Consider the following 14,614-nt stretch of genomic DNA (forward strand, 5'->3'; position numbering starts at 1 on the left):
GTTACTTATTTTTCAAGTGAGTTAGTAGCCATGAAGAGCCCTATGGGGGGCGAAGTGAGGTGTGGTTCTTCTGGTGGTAGGCATGAGACTCAATGGTCTTTGTACCCAACTAGAGGAAGAAAGAGTGCATGAATCAGCATTGCGTGCTTCCATTTTTTCATCTTGAGTCTCCCTCGTGCTTAGCTACTCTTTGCCTTGTTCAATTGTCAGCCTGAAATTTTTTTATGTGGTTACCGCCTGGGCCTACTTAGAATATGATGAGGGGCCAGCATCCGGTTCACATTCTACCCTATATTGTCTTTTAGGATATATATAGGCTAACTTGGAAACTTTCCTTCATCTCTTCGACTCGAGGTGGCAACTAGTTGTCCCAAAGTGGCTTCTAGCTTCGCAATGGATTAGGAGTGAGAGTGAAAGAGTTGTTGATTCTCTTGGCGATCAACTTCAATATTCTTAAGGGACCTTAGCACCATCTCTTAAAATGTGTCATACTTGGGTTGGGAGGGAGACAGCTATTGGGCAGTCTAAAATATGGGGACCGAATCAGAATGACTTCGGAGATTTTGGTATGGTTGTGGATGCAAAGCATTCGAGGCTAGTGGAGGTCTTTAGGCTTGAAAACCCAGAGCCTACGGCCTCCACGAAAAGTTACGATGTCATTTCCACCCAAGGTTGTATGTGTTTGAATATGAGTCATTAGAGGGCTTATCATACAAGTTGTGGGTGGCCTTTACTTCTTATACCCAAGCTCAGGTGGGGAATGCACGTATGGGAAATTATAACGTGTATAGGAAGGGTCAGAGCAGATTGCACATATCTTTGCACATGTCGTTGTTTTTTGTCTTAGGGACAAGCATTGATCCTGCCTTTTGGATATGGCATGCAGAGTAGAAGCTAAGTCCTAGCTCGTGGCTAACTCGTAAACTCCTTTAGGTTTAGAAGTTTATGGATTAGGTAATCTATGGGTGGCAGCCAAGTGCTGTTGAGAGTTTTCAGCCAGATTTTCAAAGAGAATCGAGGCCTCGTTCTCATGCTTAGTGAGGAAAGTACCTTTGCATAACGCATCAACCATGGACCTATCTCTCTCAGCCAACCCTTTGTAGAAATTTTGGACTAATTGCCACTTGGGGACTTGGTGATGTGGGCATTTACGGAACAGGTCCCTAAAGAGCTCCCAAGTCTAGAAAAAGAGTTCCCCATCCATCCGTGAGAAACTTGTGATGTCTCTCCGAAGCTAGTTAGTCTTCCCAATTTGGAAGTAATTTTTAAGGAATTCATGTTGCATGGTTGCCCAGTTAGCCACCGAGTTCGGTTCTAAGGACGTCAGCCAATATTTGGTCTTATCCTTTAGAGAGAACGGGAAAATTCTAAGACGGAGAGCAACATCAGTGAAATTAGGTATGTGGATGGTGGAACAAATTTCCAAGAACTCATCTAGATGTTGATAAGAATTTTCAATAGAGTTCCCATGAAAGTTGGGCAGCATCGAGATGATTGAAGTTTTTATCTCAAATTATGTCGCCTAAACATCCAGGAACCAGATGCAGGACAGTGAGGTGTATGCATTAAGTACAAAGTAGTCCCTAAGGGGCCGAAGATGTTGCTCTCCTACCACAGGTAGGTGGGGAGCATGGGGTTCCAGGATTTGTCCATCGAGAACTGGTGGGGTATTTTCGGTTATGGCTTTTAGTTTAGAAGACTCGGCTTTCTATGGATTAGAGATAGGTTTCCTAAGGGACCTATGGGATTTCTCAATCTCAAGATCTATGGGAACTATCTCGCGTACCAAAGAATGCAGACCAAACATACACATGTGTAAGCACAAAGATCCAGACTTTAAGAGTAGAAAACAAAATAAAGAAAATAGAAATTAACAAAGAAAGTGAAAAAAAAAAAAAAAAAGGAGATCAAATTAAAAGAATAAGGAAATAATACTTTAAAGCAGAAGTTGGCTTATAACCGTAGCCAAGTCCTCGTCAATGGCGCCAAAATTTGGTAGCCTCGCCAAGGCTTGGGTCCTTAACTACCAAAAGTAATATTTATAAAACCTAACTATCCCAAGTTTAGTAGAAAGTGGGTAAGTTGAGTATCGATCCACGTAGACTTGAAGCGCAATTATTAAACCACTTCCAATTTAGTTTACTAAAGCCTTGTTATGAAAAAGAAGTCAAACTGGTATTTTGCAATGGTCATTGTCTAACAACTATTGGAAAACATGTAACTGAAAGAAAATAAATCTAAACTACTGGGAAACAAGTAAATTTCTAAGTTACCTTACTTCTACAAAGCAATGTTGTGATCCGAATCAGACACTAGATGCCATGTTTCTAACTACGCTCATCCAAACTTCCATAGAAGTACTAACCTGAGCGGGCCAGCGCGGGCGAGGGGCGATTGAGGGCACAGGGTAGCAAGGGTGCACCAACCATTCGGAGCATGGTCAGGAATCGAAGTATACCATGTCTCAACAATAACGAACACCTCCATGGTTCCATAGCCGACTATTTCCCTCTGACTAATACGTAGTAGTGTTTATCTTTATCTACAATCTTTCATCAAACACAAAGCAACTAAATGGAAAGCAGTAAATGAAAGCATAAGTAAAAAGATCATCCCTTTTATCATTTAAAACATCTGTCACTAATGCTAGAAGTACAAGAGGAGATCCTAAAATACACAGTTATTGTATAAACGCTGCTAGTTGTCACAGGCCATCAGACACTCCATACACAAACCGAAACTACTCTGCTCCTACTCTAACTTGGCTCTCAATGACTTCCTAGGTCTGTCACTAACCTAGGAGAGGAAAAAAAGGAACCTAGATCTTGTGTTCGTAGCTAATACTTATAGGCTCTAGGGTTTACAAAGGTTGTTTTACATGTTAGGAAAGTTTTGCAGAAAATCTCGCGCAACAGATCGTCGCTGTCGGCCAAGTCGCCCTTCTGTCATTCTTGTGCACGCCCTAGTTGGAACAAACCTTGCATACAATGATAACTCTAGGTAAATACATAATAAAATGAGAATAAACAAAGGTAAATGAGGGTATAAAATCATGTATTTTAGGGAATCATCAACTTGTTGCCTTCAGGGCTCTCCTTGGTGCCTGTTTCGATTTTTCCACTTCAAGTACATAATTTTTATTTTTGATCTCATTGGTCATGAGAGACCCGACGAGTTCATCAAGTGTGACCTTTGAAAGCTCCTTCATTTCTTCAATGGCTATAGACTTTGCATGCCATGATTCCATAAGTGAAGGAAGAACTTTCTACACATTTTCTTCCATGGAATAATCCATACCAAATGCTTTTAAACCATTTGTTATATGTGTAAAATGAGTAAACATGGAAGTGATTGATTCTACTTCTTCCACTTTAAACACTTCATATTATTTTACTAACATATAAATTTTGGTTTTCTTAACTTGTGACGTACCTTCATACGTTACCTGGATCTCATCCCAAATTTATTTTGCGGTGTTGCAACTGCAAATATGGTTGTATTCTTCATCACTTACAGCACAACAAAGGAAGTTCTTGGTCTTGAAATTTAATTAAGCTAAACTCGATTCATTGTTCGTAAACTCATCAAACTGTTTGGGTTCACCTTTTTCATTTTTGAATTTGAAGTCTTCTTTGGTGATCATTCTCCACATTTTCAAATCGTATGATTGGATGAAAATTGTCATACGATTTTTCCATGCCGGGTAGTTGCCTCCACTAAATTTTGGTGGACAAAAAATGGATTGTCCCTAGGTGAGAGGTGCCTCAATCGTGTCCACCATTTGATCTTTAGGCTTTAGAAATTACTCTAAAAGTCAAGCGACTGGCACTGATACCACTTGTTGGCCCAAGTATGGGTCTAGAGGGGGGTGAATAGACATTTTCCGTGGATAATGAGTTTTTCTATAAAACAAAAACTTTGGCAAGATACAAGTGATTGATATAAAAAAAGAAATGACAAAGTAAATACCATAAGCAAGTAAAGAGATAAAGGAGAATGAAGCTTAACACAACGATCTTAATGTGGTTTGGAACCCATCCTACGCCCACCCCTTGAGACCAACTCATGGGTTGCCAAATCCACTAAATGATCTTCTTTTTAAGACAGAGAAGCCTTTACACAAAGGGAATCAATCCTAGCTACTCACCAAGAGCTAAACCAAGGAGCTCACCAAGAACTACCTTACCAATGGTTCACAAAGAACCTTCAAACTCATAATGAATCAAAAACAAGTAGAGATTGCAAAAGATGCTCCTTCCTAGGCTGATATTACAAATAGAACCTCACACTACTCTCTTTTTTTAAGTGATGTATAACAAGAATAAAGTGTAAAAGAGCTTTGAGCAATATGAAAACTTAGAATGCATGCTTTAGCTAATTTTCTCAACAACCAACATTCAATAATTGTATTTAATGAATGCAAATGGGTTGTATTTATGGCCATGGAGATGAGCAAGTCGATGGCTAGCCATTGGGCATTAATGGAGACAATACAAACCAAAAACTAGCCATTTGAAGCTCATTTATTACAGTCTGCCGACGCCAGTCGTCGACGAGCGGTACTCACTAGTCGACGAGTCCCTTGCTCTTGTCGACGAGTCACCTGTGCTGTGAGACATGATTTAGCTACTGGTTTTTCTTATCGATGAGTTAGCCTCACTAGTCAACGAATTCCATGCACTAGTTAACGAGTCCCTTTTTTTCTATACTAGTAAACCTCTAAATGCACTAACTCATGCACGGACAAGTGTACATGAATAGTATTTGATCTAATGATACTTTAGGCTTGTACAAATGAGGTTTTAAGATGCATTTTTTGGAAAACCAGGTTTTAAAGCTCATTTGACATCTTATGATCTTAGTTTGACTTGGTATAAATGTGTAAATTTAGTTATGATGTTCTATACTACATGAACTACATGCACATGCAATTGCCCAGCTCTTGCAATGTGTTCTTACCATCATCACATTGACAAGAGTTACAAGATGATCCTACCTCACACACAACCCAACATACTTCTAAACAAAAATAAGTCTTCATATAAACTCTGGTTGGTTGTGCTTTGGGTGTTCGATGAGTATGCTTTTGGCCTAGACTTTTTCCTTTTGCTTCTTTAGTGATTCATTTACTCATTGCCTAATCAAGACTCATTTGATCATTTTTCTTTCTGTAGTATTGACCAGTTTAACCTGTATTGAACTGGAATTCATAGATTAGATGACATGAGGGATACTAATGGTTTGTTATCATCAAAACTTACTGGAGTGAGAAACCTTAGTGACTAAATCTAACATCCTTACTCCCTTCATTCAATGGGTGGAGTTCCCTCTCTTCATTTTTAGGTGGATGCCCCTCTCTAGCAACAACACCCCTCTCGCTAGGCAACGATTCTATCCCCAAATCATCAGTTTACAATCAGCAATAGCATATTTTACGTACAAGAAAAATTCTCTCTGAATAAAGTGAGTTTGTGCAATAGAAAATCACTATGAACTCTAAAAAAAAAAATTTCAACGAAACTTGATAAATAATCAAGGGTTTTATGGTTTGAAGAATGAGACAATCAAGAGTAAAATCCAAAAATTAGTTTCGAGCAAAGGGTTTGCGCACAACAGCTTTTCCAAGAAGTAAATAAGATGAAATCAAGCTATATTCATACCCTAATGCGCTTATAATTGGTCTTATATAGCTAGGGTAGGCATCTTACCATTTGCCTAAGTTTTGGAAACCATATCTTCCAAAAATAGGAAAGAAATTGAGTTGTTCGTATGTTTAAATCGCGATCTTCAGTTGCCTAAATGATGAGTTCAGTCACTTGAACCAATTAAAATATGCACTCTATAACTAGTAATAGTGTTTCAATCGCCTAACCCTATTCAGGTGACTGGATTTTCATTGAGCCGCCTGAACTAATACTGTTCTAATCTTTTAACGATGGCAGTAGCCATTTAGTCGACTAAGCATACTCCTCAGATGCTTGAACACTCCGTAATTCAGTGTTTTTCATATTTTTGATTCCAAAACTGATTTTTATTCTTTTAGAAAGGCCTTTGAACTTTGAAAAATATTTTTTGTGTTTTTAAACAAGTCTCTAAGTCCAGTATTTAATCTTAAGAGTTTCATAAAAAAATTTAAAGTTAAAAAATGAGACTCTTAATACACTTAAATAGAAATAATTCTAAATCTTCATGTAATGAAGCTTTAACTTCATCCATACTTTTTCAATCTTCATTAAGCTTGTTATCTTCACAGTTTTTGAATTTAAATAAGCTTCGGTAAATCTTTATTGAATATAACCATTGTGCTTGTAAAAATGTAATGCTTGAAGTTTCACTTAAAAGCACAATTAGATTCCTTAGTTTGTCATTATCAAAACGAGATTAAGTCTTGTTAGGCCAACAATCTTCCCTTTTTTTATGATGACAAATAATTAGCAAAAGGACATAGCCTTGATAAGGCTCCCCCTCAAAATAAGCATAAAACATAAAAGATAATCAATGTATGCATATTTGTTCAAGCTTAACTATGATTTAATATTCTCCTTTTCAAAAATATTTTACTCAAAAGGTCTTTTATAAAAGATCTTCCCTTTTGAAATAATTGAAAGTACATTCTCCCCTTTCAATTATGTCAACTTTTTTAAAAAAAATATATAGAATACAAAAAATAACAATTGTAGGAATAACTTTATTTTGCAAATAGAATACAAGAATAAACATTTATAGGAAACTTTATTTTGCTTACTCTTCCCTTTAATATCATATATAGATAACTTTCGTAATATTATGTAATATATAATATCATGTATTATTGTGCATATAACTTCCATAATATCATGCATATACTACATTTACATTTTGCCTTTTCTTCTCCTCCCAGTTGACAACAATGTGAATTCAAGTGTAATCCCAACAGCGGGGTTGAATTGGGTATTTTGAAAATATTTAATTTTACTTCAACAATCAGTCCCTATTTTAAGATTTAACAGAGACAATCACCAGGGTTTGAAATTAATTCAATCCAATAATTTTATATTCAATTATACCTAATTAATTACCAAGTGCTTGTATGGTTATTCAACATACACACATGCAAGATAGGTAATGAAATGCGTTACAGAAATTAAAAGGAGTGAGGGAAGAGAGAAGGCAAACACAATTTTTATGAGGTTTAGCCAACCCGGCCTATGTCCTCACCTTAAGGATTGCACTAAATCCCTACTCCTTTAACCAAGATGGAACTTCCCTTGCAATCCATTGCTTACTAAAGGTACAGTTTCCTCCTAATCCGCTACTTACAAGAGATATAACTTTCTACTCAAACTTAGTTTACAACTCGAACCGTGATTACAATATAACTATTATGCAAAAACTCAATAATGCTTCTACACAAGCTGGTGAGTACAATAGAAATTCCTTACACATATTCATATGATAAAACTTGAAACTCAGTATGTATGTAACGATAAAATTGTTATATGTATGATATGCTTCACAAAATTACCTTCAAGATAATATCTCTAAAAAAGTAATTTCTTATAAATAAACACTTTGGAGATTTTAGGGTTTAAAACCCATCCACTTGATGCAGGAAAATCAAGATATGATCCTGGTAAAAATAATCTTTAGTAGCACTTAGATGTAGGTTCCAGCTATCAACTAATTAGCAAGATTAACTCTTTGAATAAAAATATGACTTGCAATATTCCAAAGATTTCTCACACATATATATTTAAAATACTCTCAAGTTGAGCAATCAAATAGTTTTTGTAGCAGTCAATCTTAGAACGATAAATATATTCCAGAATATCTCAAAGAGTTTAGTTCAATCAAATTTTTCTCAAGTATGTATATTCAATCAGTGAATAAAATACTTGAATTGTTATTTTTGTTCCCAAGTAATATATATATATATATATATATATATGTATGCATATTTTATGAGTTAAAGGAAAACAAAAATAAGATTTAAATGTAAAATACTTTTACCAAACCTCAAACCTCAAAATGAATGAAATGTTGCAGTAAGATATGAGTGAAAGCTCTTGACTCTTGAATGAGAATGCCCAAAACTTGTTGTATAGAAGTTGGAATGCAGGCCAGTAGAGAATTTTTGTTTAACGCTCTCAAGATATGTTCAAAAAGTGAGGCACTACGATTCTTAGGTTAGTTTTATATGTGCTCTCGACCCTAGGTTTAATCCCAGCCATTGGATCATTTTATCTAAACGAAATTCCACACGTATCCCCACTGAACTGAAGCTCTGCGCCTGATATTTGTCTACGAGAGGACACCTTCGTCGACGAGTGTTCAACACTTGTTCGTCGACGTGAACATGAGTTCGTTGACAAGAGACCTATCTGAAATTTTTGTGCTCTCGGTATTTTCTTGTTGACAAGAACAAGGTGATCATCACCAAGTGGCCTTCATGCATTCGTCAGCGAGGCCATTGGGTTCGTTGACGAGGCCTTTAAAAATTTGCCTCCAAAATTAAGTTTAACTTAAACTCTTTTAAATAAATGATTCATGATATGCATGTGTCCTAAAGTTAGTCTAAGGTATGATTTGATCTTCTAGCTATATGATATAAAATATGCAAATACAATGAAATCTAAATACCCATTCCCATGACTATCTTGAGTTTGACGCTTGCATCTCCATTCTTCTACTCTTTTAGTTCCATAGATTGTGCCTGGTTGTATATAATTTAATCCTCATGGCTTCCATGACTTCCTCAACTTCCGTTCATGCTAAATAATGTTCCTATTCACCTTCTCAATGCATAAATCAAATACTAAGTGATTTGTCATTATCAAAACAGGATTGGATTCATAGAGTCAACAATTAGCAAAAAGAAATTCAACTGATATAAAGCACTTTAACACAACATTTGTATATCAAATATCCATCATAAAATTCATAGTAGGACCATCAAGTAGCATGAAATTCACAGTCAGTAGGTCCATAAACTAGCATGTAGTTCTCAATCAATATGTCCATCAACTAGCATACAATTCTCAATCAATATGTCCATCAACAAACATGCAATTCTAAATCAATATGTCCATCAACCAGGGTGCGGTTTATAAGCAATATGTCCATTAACTAGCATGCATTTCACTAATATTTAGGATATGGTAATCAGTATAACACAACAGTAGCATTAAGCATACATAAAGATAAAATAAGTGTTCAAAGAAAAAATAAATGATAAGTACCAAGAAGGTATAACTAGATACAACAAACAAATTGTTCTAATCATGTGATATAAAATAAACAACTAATCCTCATCAATATCATCACCACCAGATGAAGTCTCCTCCTCCTCATTATTGTCATCGTCCTCATCACTCAAACTCGCTACCATGGGAGCTTTCCCTTTTAGAGAGGAAATGTTGCTCATATTGTTTTCAATCCATGCAAGTCGTTGATCGAAAGAACTGAATGTGGATTGGATTGCATCATATTTAGAGTTAATCTCCAGGAATGGCATTCAATTGAGAATCCATGTCCTGACAAAAATCCATAAACCAATAAGTATTAATACTGGTAGCATCAGCAAGAGCAAGTGGCCCTTCATGTTGTGGATTTTGGCCACAAGCCCGATCTTTTTGTAATTCTACATTCACATGCATTTCCTTGCTAAGGTCTACTAGGCTTAGGTACCCACCCAGGTGCTCGGTCCAAAACATATCCCATGAGTTTCAAGGTGGTTGACGAAAATTTATCATAGGAAGTTCATTTAATGAATAGAGTGGATGAGTGACCGGTGCAAACTGCAAGTGCACAGTATCGTAGTTTTATAATATAATGATGTGTAGAGTACCGTCCTCAGGGACTGATGTCTTAATTTTACCAAGTACCGAAATTTTACTAACCTTGATTTTATTTAGAAAAATTAATAATTTTAGACTGCAAAATTTAAACAAAGCTACTTTAAATAAACTATTCAGGAGAATTTAAAACTCAATACCGTGTGTCAAATTGATGATGGTGAAAACTTCTAGGAAACCGATTTCACCTAGTTTCTCACTATGCTTTACTCATTTAGCTAATTTAACTTCGTTTTCTCTGTTTGTTAGCAAATTGCCAATTTTTCCAAAAGCCTCTTTCGATAGTCAATCGAAACCTATTCTTGTTTATTATTTAACATAAGAGTATCCAAATTAATAACGCAAGAACGCAGTAAGACCCTCGATTTTTTATGCTACGTAGGTTCATACAAGTCTTTCGATCTCTATATTTACCTACGCTGAATTATCCAAGATCTATCCTATAATCCCCCCTTTCGGTAGCAAATCACAAGACTAAAATCATTTAATTAATGGCCAGTTAATTAAAAGCATTAGGCACAGAATAACTCAAACAAACATTAATGAAAACTATTTCAGATTAGCATCAAAGAGCAAGCATAGTTCGAAACTGGCTACATCGTTTTCCTATAATTCAAAAATTTAGTTCATTCCGAAAATAAAATCCAACATAACAGATTTCACCATATTTTCTTCAATTTGGAGCGTACGGAAAAGATCAACACTCGCTGCACCGCCGTCGCGCGTCACGAACACCCCGAACACCGCCGTTGTTCGCCGCTTTTCGATTCTGAAAAGATAGTATTTTTGTGGGCTTCCAACTCTCCTTTGCTAGCTGTGTATGCATCTTCGCAACACCCCCAAAATAAAACCACAAGAAAGCTCTCCAAAAAATAATAATTTTTCCAAGAAACCCTATGTGCTTTGGCCTCCCTTCTCTTTCTCCCCAAGAAAAAATCCTTTTCCTTCTTCCTATGGTGCGGCCTCTTCTCCAGCCCAGCGCACGCTGCCCCCTCTTCCTTTCCTCTTGCACACGGCTCCCTCAAAGGAAACCCCTCCTCTTTGACTTTTCCTTACTTTCCTTTTATCCTTTCTTTCTTTGCTTTTCTTTCCTTTCTTTTTCTTCTTTCCATTCTTTTGTCTTTCCTTTGTATGTACCCAGTGCACACTCTCCCTTTTGAGATGACCCGGCTGCATGGCTGGGTCACATCTCATTTTTTGATTTTTTAATTTTCTTTTTTTTTTTTCAAAGGTACATGAACTGCTGTCCTCTTTCAAGCCCACTTTGAACCCTCTTACAGCTTGTAACTCTCAAATCTTAAAACACAAAAGATGTATAGCTCTTTTTCAGCTTTTCCTAGAATTTTGAATCATCTCGATCAGAGCTCGTATGAGAAATTTATGTGAAGATTACGAAGAATTGTTGAAAAAATCCATAAACCGGCGTATGCTAACTTCACGTCTGATTTCGGCCTTGATGCTTCCAGTATTTTGCAAAACACAAAACACGAAAATTGTAGATTGTTTTCTTATCTTTCTACATCATCTTGAATCATCTGAATCAGAGGTTGGATGAGAGAGTTATGCATAGATTGCAAAGTACCATCGGTTTTTTTAGCTTCCCACAGTTGCTCTGCAATAAAAAAAAAAACACCAAAATTTCATACATTACTCAATAAAACCCAAATTTTGTAAATAGAACACAATGTTAGAATATTAAGGGTAATTAGGCATTTAAATACAAAATATCATTCGCAATGCATGAATTAAAGCACCTAATTACGCAATTTAAGCGCGTAATCACACCCCCCAACTAAAGTTTTGCTAGTCCCTAGCAAATAACGTGAATGCAATTTAGGGTGGTGTCATACCAATTTCAATGAATGAATACACAGGCAACACAACCATACCCTTTCACATATAGGAATATCACCAAATTATACACAAACTCATTCATACCCAATTCACGCAACTCTTAAGTAAGTCATTCATGCAAATCTCGTCATTATATAGCCATTAAGAACAGTAAACTCACGTAAAATTAACTAGCGGCACAATTTAGAGTTAATGTAACCATATAAATTCAAGTATAAATAGGCGAAATCTTGAAGCATGTGTAATGTGTGTGACTCGTTACACCCAGGATATCCATGGACACCTAAAGAACTGTCGCTTTGACTCAGCCTAATTGGTATACCCTCAAAAACACTCAAAAAGGATGGGTTCACTCATCATATGTGAGGAGGAGTGTCATGATCAAACATCCCACATACTGCAAGGAACAAACGCTAAATGTATGGAGTGGACTAGTCTGAAAAGGATCAAGCCTATTTAGGAGGTGTCAGGTCCTTCACCCTATCATCTTCTCACCTACTCGCCATGTCCAACCGAGACCACCCTAGATCAATCTTATTCACAAACTAGGCGTGAATACATCTGAGGCATTAGGCGGGTGGAGAGTCTTCATATGTGGATAACATGCGTCTTGTCCTTGACTTTTGTTGTAGTTGTGTGGAGCAGGTATTAATCTTTCACCTCTTGTAGGGTATTTCTATTTCTCTTTTTCTTTCTTCTGCTCATTTTTCAATTTCTTTCTTTTCATGGTCAATTAGGACAATCATAACACTTCTTTTATTGTTTTCATACCACCCATGTGCATTAAGCTCGAACAAGAGTCCATGAAATAAGTCTATTTCTAGAGGTGGTTCGGCCTTCACATCTTGAGTAGGCTACAAGACCTAAGTTTTTATCTCCCCACTAGATGTCACCTCTAGGCTAGCAATTCAAAAAACAAGACTAGTGTGCAAAGAGTATCCAGAAAAAAAAAGGGAAAGTTGAGTTTCATGAACTCTGAGTTGACGTCAAAACTCAAAAGAGCGAAAAATGGCTCAACGGTACCTCACAAGGTGTCAAAGTCTCCACGGGCGCTCTCTCAGTGTTCACAAGGAACCCTAAGTGCTACAAGTCATGAGAACGTGTATTTTTTTAGCCTCAAGAGATACCATGTAGATACAAAAGTTTATATAGCCAGATTAACACAATTGCACTACCAATCAACTTTCAATGAGTTACGATTCCTAGTTTAGCCATATAAATAGAAATTACACATAAATGACCCAATGTGTACTCCTAGGTTATATGCAGGTATATGAAGGGCATAATTAGCATCACTCACACACATTTTTTTTTTTCACTGTTATTCAAAAATGAGAAGGATTGAAGAAAAGAAAGAAACTTCCCTGACTTATTGGTGAATCCATCGAGGAGTTTAATTTTCAGCTCTGTACTCATGCCAAATGAACCTGCATCGAAAATCTAAATTATTCAAAAGTGCATAGATAAATAAATAAATGATAAAGATAAAGGAAATAAACAAAAGAAAAACTCTTTGGGTTGCCTCCCATAAGCGCTTGTTTTAACGTCTCCAGCCAGACATTTCAATCTTCATCAACCAGGATCACCAAGAGGAATAAATGCACAGTTCCTCTCCATTTGTTCTCCATAATAGTGCTTCAATCTCTGACCATTAACTCTGAATATATTCCCTGGGAAGAGTTTTGATCGTGAGTTGAAGAGTAGAACCTGTTGTCCTGGAGCAAACTCACACCTAAGAATCTGTTTTTCATTCCACTTCTTCGTCTGCTCTTTGTAGATTTGTGCATTTTCATACGCATCACCCGAGAATGCATAGCGAAGATGCTCAGGGAATTGTTTCAAATCTAGAGATATAGGTTGTTGCATCTTTCCTTTAGAGATTACAAAGTCCATCCTTGCTACCATAGGTTCTAGCCTCCCCACAAGCTGCTGTGTTGTAATCTGCTGCAAGGATCGTTCTAGGTGATCAACTTGTACATCTTTTTGAAAGACTTTTTCTACACCTTGCTGAATGACATCTACCCGAAAGCAAGTGCTTGGATCTTCTAGGAATCTCATGTCTTGGTAGATGTTGAACATAACCTCTTCCTTATCCACTCTCAATGTTAACTCACCCTTTTGAACATCAATTAAAGCCCTTCCAGTGGCCAAGAATGGTCGGCCAAGAATTAGTGGGACTTCTTGGTCTTCCTCCATATCTAACACCACAAAATCAGCAGGAAAAATAAATTTATCCACCTTTACCAATACGTCTTCTATGATTCCATGTGGATACTTGATGGATCGGTCTGCTAGTTGCAAAGAAATGGTTGTTTGTTTCATCTCTCCAAGTCCCAATTTCCTGCAAACAGAAAGTGGCATAAGATTAATACTAGCACCAAGATCACATAAAACTTTATCAAAAAATAAATTTCCAATAGTGCAGGGCAAAGTAAAACTCCCTGGATCTTTTAATTTTTTAGGCAATTTCTTTTGAAGAATAGCACTACACTCCTCAGTAAGCTTCACTGTTTCGAACTCCTCCAACCTTCTTTTCTTTGAAATGATGTCCTTCAGGAATTTGACATAGTTTGGCATTTGTTCCAAGGCATCTGTAAGAGGAATATTTATGTGAATTTTCTTAAAAATATCCAAAAACTTATAAAATTGCTTATCTAATTTTTGTTTTTGAAAACGTTGAGGATAAGGAAGTGGAGTAGAGAGAATAGGAGGATTGTCAGGAAATGAAATTGATGGAAGCGTGTCCGTCTCTCTTGGTGTATCCTCCATAATCTCCTTTTCTTCCCCTTTATTCTTGATTCAGCCATTCTTTTCAGGTGTAGATGTGGACATAGTTTCCTTTGCTGGTGATTTATCAATTTCTCTTCCACTCCTAAGTGTGATGACATTGCATTGTTCCTTAGGATTCACTTCTGTGTCGCTAGGAA

At 36.6% G+C, this 14,614-nt stretch overlaps 1 non-coding gene across 1 annotated transcript; it reads left to right on the plus strand.

Annotated features, from left to right (window-relative positions):
* Positions 1-1,130: 1,130 nt before the first annotated feature.
* On the plus strand, positions 1,131-1,236 carry LOC131154657 (small nucleolar RNA R71). Its single transcript, XR_009136573.1, has one exon. It is a non-coding gene; the product is annotated as a small nucleolar RNA R71 (small nucleolar RNA).
* Positions 1,237-14,614: the final 13,378 nt, after the last annotated feature.

The sequence above is a fragment of the Malania oleifera genome, chromosome 4, assembly GCF_029873635.1.
Source record: "Malania oleifera isolate guangnan ecotype guangnan chromosome 4, ASM2987363v1, whole genome shotgun sequence".
NCBI lineage: Eukaryota > Viridiplantae > Streptophyta > Magnoliopsida > Santalales > Ximeniaceae > Malania > Malania oleifera.